General features: G+C 41.0%; 1 non-coding gene across 1 annotated transcript; it reads left to right on the plus strand.

Annotated features, from left to right (window-relative positions):
- Positions 1-8,167: 8,167 nt before the first annotated feature.
- Positions 8,168-8,331, plus strand: LOC115406195 (U1 spliceosomal RNA). The gene has a single exon (XR_003933508.1). It is a non-coding gene; the product is annotated as a U1 spliceosomal RNA (small nuclear RNA).
- Positions 8,332-9,681: the final 1,350 nt, after the last annotated feature.

Raw genomic sequence — 9,681 nt, forward strand, 5'->3', positions numbered from 1 at the left:
CTGGCGTTGCTCCTGACTGTCTTCCAGCTGCAGGCGTCCTTTTCAGCAGCTCGTCAGCGAGGTCCACCTTCTCCAAAGGAAAGAAAGCAGAGCACGGTGGTGTCTCACCTCGAGTCAAAGCGGTTAAACTCTACACCTGTTCACTCTGTGGCAAGTCCACGCTGGGACACAGAAAATACTGGAAAAAGAACTTTTTGTGACCAATGGAATTTGTCCACCTGAGGGAGCTCACTGGACAGACATTTGACACATTTACAAACTTTAAAATTGCAGTGGACCGGGTTTTTTGGCCCCCTTCCCCGAGTCTGAGCCGACAATTTGGACTCTACTTGTGTGTATTGCCTTTCTATGCATCTGTACACACTGTTATTGTGTTTTTGCTTGTCTCTTATTGTTCCATATGTTTTCAACTTTCAGTCCACACAACTGTGGAGACTTCAGATACATTTGGACTGATCTGAGGAACCTGAATAAAGTTATCCTTCATCTACTCATTTGTTTTTACTATTAATGCTGACAAATACAGAGATCCTTATGAAAATAACGAAAACAAGAAAATAAATGTTAAAAAACCATTATATACATACAGTATATAGACAGATGGAACTTGTAAACGCACTGGGTGTGGTGTGGCATGGTGGAAGGGTGGACGTGGCTGTGAACAAACAAATGAATAAACTAAGGAGCCAGAGTAGATGAATAGCTCGCTCACGGCGAGTCTTCAAGAGTTTCAAGCTGTACTGTTGTCAGCTAAGAAGCTACGATGCAGAGAATCTCCCGTCGCTCAGCAGGCTTTGGACCTGATCCTGAACCAAGTCAACCCTCGTGACTCAGATGGAGAAGACACAGACCTTCAGCTGGATTCAGACTGTGACATTTCTTCTGGTCAGAGTTTGAAAACATCCTCTTTTCAGTGGCTTTATATTGTTTTAAAATCACAATCAGAAACACACATTTGTGTGTTTTCCATGTGAGAAGCATGAACCACGGGATACTTTGAATTCTCATTCAGAGGCTAGAAATTATGCTTGACAATAAATATACCAACAATTTCATGTGCAGTGACTACAAATGTTACACTGCTTGCAGTCCCTCAGGAAAATAATGATGTGATTTGATGTGAAATATTTTAGACTAGTTCTAACCCTCCACCTCTCAAGTCACCGTACAACTGATTCAGCCAAGAGAAGGCAAAGTAACATTCTTTCTTTTCAGGTTTGCGTGAATAATTGCCTCATTAACAAAACAATGGTGTCGTTCACACGTCAGCAGGGACACAGCTCAAAACTGCTCCAGCCATTTGGCTGCTCTCTGGTCATGATAGGTAGAAACGCCAACGGCTCAGCTTTGGGACTTCTAGTGTTAAAAACAAATGAAGCAGAATTAAATGGTCTCTAATCTCTAACCTCCAAAATGTCTAATTCACAAAAAGAGACAAAAATCACTAACAGTATAAGATAAAACCGATCGATCACAAATCAGGACCATTTCCTGCGAGTAAGTAAAACTACATACCCGTGATGGCAGAGACTCAGCAGCACTCAGTGTGTTCAGTTCATTCAGTTCAGTTCATTTGAATTCAACATCAATGTATGTCTGCATCCGCTCCTTTTACACTAAATGAATGACACTAATAATGCAGTGATTGTTAATATAAACATGTAGTGAAGTATTCCAGCTACTTTAAAGAATATCTAATAATGTGTAAATTAAACGGTGTAAACAACTGTGATGGCTTTAGCACAACAACCACATTTCTCTAACAGCTGCTCATATTTCAGTGCATCGCCTGCACCAGCAGGTTTGTGCCCTGAGGCCTCCACACAGTCCATGTAGACCTTATGTTGTTGCAGCATCAGAGAATTTATACCCACAGTGTATGTGCAGCAAACATCACTGGTGGGTCTGAAGGTCAGAGGTCATGGAATCCATGCCCACTTGGCAGCAGTCCACACAGTGATAAGAAAAAGAATGACGGCATTGAAGGTGGTGTGGACAGTGTGAACGCTCAGGTAACACAGTTCCTCTCTTCTGAGTGTGTTCATGCACCTGACACTCTTGATGACACACAAGGCTATTGTGTTTATATTATAGAGGTAACCTCGACTGATTTGCATGTCCTATAAATCGGTCGCCCTCATCTCCTACACTGTCTCACATAGAGTGTGTTACTCATCACTGTGTGTGGATATGTACATACATTTTTCACGTTTGTTTCAATTAAATTGATAAGAATGAATTTACAGGCCTTCCAGTGCTGGCGAGTCTCTGCCATCACATCAGTGCATTATTTCGTTAGTTTTTTTACTGTTGATGTTTTAATTGTATTACTGCATCCAACATGTGTAATTCTGCTGCAATTCTAACTGCTTTATTGTCTGTCTGTGATAAATGTACCTGTAAAACTTGTACAGTGTAAGTAGTGTCAATACGTATGTATTTGTAATCACAACCAATCGCCTTTTTCAATCTGCATGTAGACCTCTACTAACAACAAGATGATCTGGGATCAATAAAGTTTTGTCTTGAAAGGTTCATGTTTTATGTTACTCTGAATGTCATTTCGAAATCAGAGATCTGAGAAGTTTAAAGATGAAAAGCTTCTTCTTATAACAATAGTCAAAAAGCTCCAGAGTGACAGATCTGCGCTTCATCCAGCACATTATCAAGTTGAAGATTTACTGAACAACAACAAAAAATGGAAAAGCATTCACAGCATTCACACGTGGACTGGCATTACTAATAAATCACTCAATAACTTACAGCAGGCAGCAGAACATCAAACTGGCTCGTTTGGACCATGTATCAGAAAAAAGAAGTAATTTAGAAGGTGATTAAATTGATTAAAAGTAATTGAAGTCGATCTTAAAATGTGATCAGAATCAAAGTGATTAATATCATTAGTGCATTGAAAAGGTTTCTCTATAAATTCATTATTTTCTTTAAAAGAAAAGAACAGAACGAAAAACGAGAGACACGGTTTGCACTTCAGGGCCACCGTAGACCTGGACGGGCGACAAACAGCGCGTGGTGAACGTGTGCAGAGACGCACGGGAGGCTGAGCAGCCAATCAGAGTCGAGCTCGGCCATGATCTCTGCTCACGCGCTCCCAGCAGGTGAGGCGACGCGAGCATGCTAGCGTGGTGGATTTGTCCCGTTTTTTCGGGCTACCGAGTCTTGCGTGGTGGATTTTCTGCTTCTGACACCTGGATAAGTCCGTGTTTTGTCATTTCGTCGGATGAAACGAGTGGCTGGTTGGAGAAAGTCTCTGTTTTTCGCCGCGCGTCGAGTGAACCTGCGCCGACGAACGGGAAACGTGAGTGTTGACTTCTCTTTTCTGACTTTCATTTTTCTCTTTTTTCTGTCTTATTGACGCCTCTTTGCTGAAAGGTGGTTGAATTAAACCTGAAGGTTTTAGCCGTGCTCCGTCGTGAAGTTGTGACGTTTGATATTTTTCTTTTATTGGTGAGCGACATTCAGTGATTTCTGTAAATTCGCTCCTTGTGTTGAATTGGCTGTAAAAGAGATTACATTACACGCATTAGCTGCTTTACCTGTTCCCCACTGGATGCGTGCTGTTGAGTTCCATTATCAATCATTACTCTTATTTAAAACAATTGGAGAAATTGTCTGTCTTTCAGTGTAAGTGTGTCGAAGCGCCACCTAGGGGTGAGGTTTTAATGGAACTTGATGAGGATTGTCCTTCAGCAGCCGCGGGAAAGACTGCGGGAAACTAAAAGCTATCTTAATAAAAGTTTCATTTATCGTTCATGTATTCATGATTTTGGTCCGTGTTATGGATATGTGAACACGGTGCCATAATGGAGATTATTTGTCCAGCTTAAATTTTAGTTGTGTAATGCACAAGATTCTAGACTTTTTTGGAAGCATGAGATGGAAACTACTATGCTCACTGTTCACTTCACGCTTCAACTGGAAATTGCAGTACTTAAAAGTGGCGCACTCCACGCACGTGTTCATTATTATTAAAATTAATTTTAATCCCTCAATGAAATTAATCTCAGGTCATCATTAATAAATCCTCGGTGGTGACATCGCTTCAAATTAATTTACATTGAATAATGCGGAACTTTACTTGGAAGGCTGAGTATTACTGTGCAGATAGATCCGTGTAAATGGATGAAAGTTGCTCCATCCAGCTGTAATTAATCCAAAATGATGCAGTCCTTCATCATTTGAGCGGAGTTTGTCCAATGTTGATCCACAGAGTGCAGTTCACACACATGAGCAGTAGGGGGCAGCAGCAGAACGGTCCAACACTAAGAAACAGTGTTTTTGACCGTCTCTACATTGTCTTCAGTTCTAAGATGTGGATCAAAACGTTTTTTATGCGAGTTTGTTGATGTTTTTCCATGTGATCTTCCGATTTGACTGATGGCTATTTTGATGTAGCTGAAAAAAAAGGAAACATTTCTGAAAGAAGTCATGGCATGCTCACACTGCAATGCATGATGGGAAATATGAGCATGGTGGTTTCACTAAAATGTTAATCTGTGCTTAATGTGTGCTCAGCATTGAATGTGATTTGTGAAGCATTTGAAAAAAATGCAGCCTGATGAAGATGATGGGACAGCCCTGAGAATGACTGGTAAGTTAAACGGTCGTTCATGTATTCCTACAAAGGATTAATTTGCTTGGTGTGTTATGGTTATGTAACTTCGTGGTACAATGAAAATCAATTGTAGTTTAAAAATGCACAAGATATCGGATCTTTTTCGGGAGTGTGACATGAAGAAGATGAAGAAGAGGCTTGCTCTTGCACGAGCCAGGTGACGTACTGCGGTTTCTCCAGTGATGAGCAAACACGTTTCTGGTTGTAGAGTGTGTGTAGAGATTAAAAATATGTTCACCTTTTGGTCAATTTCTCATCAGTATTAACCATAGAAGTTTGACACATGACAGCTGGTTTTCTTGTGCCTCGGTTTAGATTTTAGTCGTCTATTGTCACGATGCTCTGTTTTTATACTGTTACCATAAATTAATATGTTTAATTAAAGCTGTATACATTTTATGTATGAATCACATTTCAATGCATTACATACATGTCTGCATGAAGACATGGAACCTGTCCGCTTTCTCTTTAATGATATCTAACATCCTTATAAATTCTTTGAATTAGTCTGTATTCCTCTGCTGAGATAACAAAATCACACCGATTCATTCATGTTAGGAGTATCTGCTCTTGTGCTTGTGAATAATAAGCATGTGTTTTACTTTCAGTTTGTCCGAACTCGTTTTAAGATGCAGCCAGTAGAGTTGGGCGTTGTCCATATTTTGATACCTTCATACTGTCTCCACATTTTACCTCGGTATCCGGTATTACCGGGACTAATTAAGAAATTATAACTCAAGGCTCAGACAGCATCACCAGACTGTTGGCTTGTCCCTACACCGTTCAGAAACTGAAAACCAACCACTAATAATGAAAGAACAACAACATAATGTGCAAAATATTAACAACTCTTATTAGCAACAGCTTAAAAAGGGCAAATACAACAATTAACATAACCATCCAGAACAGTTTTTGCGCAGAATGCGCCACGCACATATCAATTAAATTAAAATCACAACTTGAACAACTTTTAATAACAAAAAAGAGCAGCTTCTAAAAAGGTGTAAATACAACAAACAACTAAATGAACCTGACCTTCCAGAACAGTTTTTGTGCAGAATGCTCAGCGCACACATCAATTAAATTCAATCACCTTCGCATTGCACAATTTACAAACTGCCTCGTCAGCACACCGCTCTCCCTTCTCGTTAGCTCAGAACCGAAATACTGCCGGTCTGCTGCAGTCCTGGTCTGCTTTGGGACCAGGTCACTCGGTGCGTGACTCGCCATCTTTCTCCTGCTCTCTGTCTCTCTCTCTGTCTCTCTCTCTGTCTCTCTCTCTGTCTCTCTCTGTCTCTCTCTCTCTGTCTCTCTCTCTCTCACTCTCTCTCTCCTCACGTGATGACGTCATGTTCTTAAACTTAATCAAAAGTCTCAAATTAAACTACTGTGGAAGTAAAACTGAAAATTCAACCACATATAAGCGCTGCTGGACAAAGAATCATTTTTAGGCATTGAATAGATTATATTTTATATTTAATCCTTATCTTCTATATAAGTGCATTGCCATTTTTTTCAATGACAGTATTGAAACTGATACCGTTGCTTTTGAAAGACACCGCCGGTATACCTTATTACCTTATTCCCTTATTACCACCCAGCCCTAGCGGCCAGTCAACGCAGCTTTAAACATTTGGACTCTTCATGACAGGTAAGCAAACTGAAATGAGTTCTGCAGATGGAGTGTTTGGAGCTGATGTCTTCACAACTCCATTTTCTCAAGTAATTTCCCTTATTTTTCCACTTTCACTCTTAAGCATTTCTATTACTAATGGAACTTAACAGAGAGGCAACATCCTTTCATTTACATCTTACAACCAAAAACAGGACTAAAGAAGTGAATAGAGCGTACCAGGTCATTTAGATTTTTTTTTAAAATGTTCATCTTCAGCTTAAACACATTTTAAAAGTAAATTAGAGTGAAGGCTTTCTTTATGCCTCTGTGCGCACACACACACACACACACACTCACAGGTTAGTTTTACCTTACTGACACACACACACAGACACTCATGCATAGGGCCACATAACGCTTTTAGACCTGTTGACAACAGTTTACATGCTGACTCATTAAACACCATTTTCAAAGATTTAGGACCATGTCAACAGTCCCTGATCTTCACTGGGCCTGGTTCTGGTTCTGGACCGGCCCGTGTCTGGCTGATTTTCAAACAGATGACGACACGGCGCTTGTAGCTAAAACCGTCTGCTCTAAGCAGTTACACGAATTTAGACATTTTCTATGTTGCTTGTAAACCATGGTCTCCTGAGTCATCCCGTCTGTCCGTCGTCCCATCCTGTGTATTTCACGAGACGCCGCGCTAAGTCTGGTGTCTCTGGGAAGGAGAGGAAGCTCAGTCAGGAACCAGCAGATGAACACATCAGAGCTCAGTAGAACCAGACAGTTTCTGAAACCTAAAAGCATCCTTGGAACTACATTAACTTCTTTCATTCAGTGACAATCCGCAGGTATACATGGGACTATATATTCCTCTATAAATCCGCTTAAAGCCTAATTCTGCCCTAAAATGACAATGGAAATGTCTGAATACTTTATTCAGAATTAAGTTTAAATCCGACTAGATCAGCGGGTTTATCCTCAGAATAAACCAATTCCGAATTTAAAACACCATGTAACCACACTGAGTGTTCATGTGTTGTTCATTTGTATCACCACCAGAGTGACTGGAACAGGAAGTGAACTGAAAACGAGTTTGCCAATAGCCGAGTCCATTGCAGTACTTCAGGAGTGGTGTACTCTCTTCACATGTTCTGTACAATTAATATTCTTACAGTAGTTATTGGAGTTCTTAGCATTCTCTGATATTGTTTAAAATGTATATTGAATCATGTAGAACTTCACTTGCTGGAAGGTTGGATGTTGTTCTGCAGACAGATCTGTGTAAATCGATAAAAGTTACTCCGTCCGGCTGAAATTACTCCAGAATGATGTGGTGGGAAGATAAGTCATCCTGAAAACCTTGAAACAGTTCCACTCATCACTTGAGCTGAGTTTTTCCTTCGTTTGTCCTGCAGATTGTTTGAAGTGAGCCTCCATGTTCATGTTGATCCACAGAGTGCAGTTCACACACATGAGCAGCAGAGGGCAGCACTAGAACGGTCCATGACAAAGAAACAGGAAGTGTGTATGTGGGTTTTTATACATTTTCTTGAGTTCTAAGAGGAGGATCTAAACGGTTTTGATGTCAGTGTGTTGATGTTTTTCATGTGAACTTTCTATCAGACCGACAGTCACGTTGATGCAACTGAAACATTGAAAACAAAGTCTTTTGAGTGGAGTCAGGACATGCTGACACTGCAATGCATGATGGGAGATTTGAGCATGGTGGCTTGACTAAAACGTTGTTAATCTGTGCTCAGTGTGCTCTCAGCAGCATGAGGTGTTTGTGAAGCACTTGGTGGAAAAGCAGCCTGATGTGGAGGATGGTTTAGTGGAGCTGGTGTGAGTGATTGGACTGTGAGTGAGGTGTGTGTGTGTGTGAATGGGGTGTGTGTGAGGAGCGTGTACAATTCATACTTACCTGGCAGGGGAGATACCATGATCAAGAAGGTGGTTCACCCAGGGCGAGGCTCAGCCATTGCACTCCGGTTGTGCTGACCCCTGCGAATTCCCCAAATGTGGGAATCTCGACTGCATAATTTCTGGTAGTGGGGGACTGCGTTCGCGCTCTCCCCTGATCATCTGTTCAAAGAAAAACCTTTCAGACTTTACTCTTGGAGCTGAAGCTTTATCTGTGGCAGTTGCAGAATGTCTTTGGCTGCTGTGCAGTGAAATGCAGCAACTGTGTGTCAGACTGCAACCTCGAGACAAAGATAAACATAAGCAGAATATTGAAGACATACGTCCAGAAGGGAAAATAGAACATATGACAGCAGCTATCAGTTCCTTTTGAAGTCAAGTAGTCTCCTTAATGTTTCATCCTTGATTCATGTGATTGTGTTATGTGATGGATCAACTCACCAGATAAAACCAACTATTGGCTTTTATCTCTAATGTATTTTCTCTTAATGGGGACATGTTATGCTATTTTTCAGTCACGTCACATCGGTCTCAGAAGCCCAAAAACTTAGTATTTAAGTTTGTTTACCCCAAATTCATCCTTTGTTTGGAGTTTCAGAAGTCGCTCTGAGGAGCCCTCCTCAGAACAGGCTGTTTCTGAGCCTGCTGCCCGGTATGCACGTGAAAGCATCTGTCTACACACACACACACACACACACACACACACACACACACACACACACACACACACACACACACACACACACGGTGGAGGCACAGTCAGGGGGAGGAGTTAAATCCGTTTATTTCAGGAAAAGCGGACCCAACTCAAACTCGACTGTTTCAGCTTCAGTTTCATTTTCACAAAATGTGGTGGAGCGAGACAGGGAGGAAACGGTTTTCAAATTTGAACGTCATAAAGAGGCTACGGCAACACGTACTACTATAACAAACTCTTCACAAACTGAAAAAGGCATAATATGTCTCTAAGTAAGCAATGGAGATTAATAAAACTCATGAAGTTTTGGCCTTAACTTTGTCCGTTTGGTAATAGGACATTAACATCAGTTATCTACTCTCTATTTGTTGCCTTTCCAGGAAGACTGCCTTTGTTTAAATCTTTAAATTGTTTTTAAACCAGAATCGTTAACTATAAACAATGCTGTACTGTGCAGCTTGTTGTGGTTTAGTTTAACAGGCATCAATGGGTTACATATAGAAAAAGCATAACATACTGAGCCTCATACACTAGGCCACCCACACCTTCAGGTATACCCATAACCCCCTCCTTCACCTCCAACCCCCCCACCCCTCTTTACCCTTTCTGTCACCGGTCCAACCAATCCCCTCAAAGAGTTGCATGTGAGAAATATGTCCCCCAATCAAACACCAACAACAAGAAAAAAATCCACAATGGGCTGAACAGGAGAAAAAAGGGGAAATAAATGAGTGAACGGGAGTAGGAGTAAGTAGATGCTTCTGTCTGAGCTTCTCAGTGTTACACAGAGCTCTTCATGTTGTCTGTGTA

Source organism: Salarias fasciatus, chromosome 18 (genome assembly GCF_902148845.1).
Source record: "Salarias fasciatus chromosome 18, fSalaFa1.1, whole genome shotgun sequence".
Taxonomy (NCBI): domain Eukaryota; kingdom Metazoa; phylum Chordata; class Actinopteri; order Blenniiformes; family Blenniidae; genus Salarias; species Salarias fasciatus.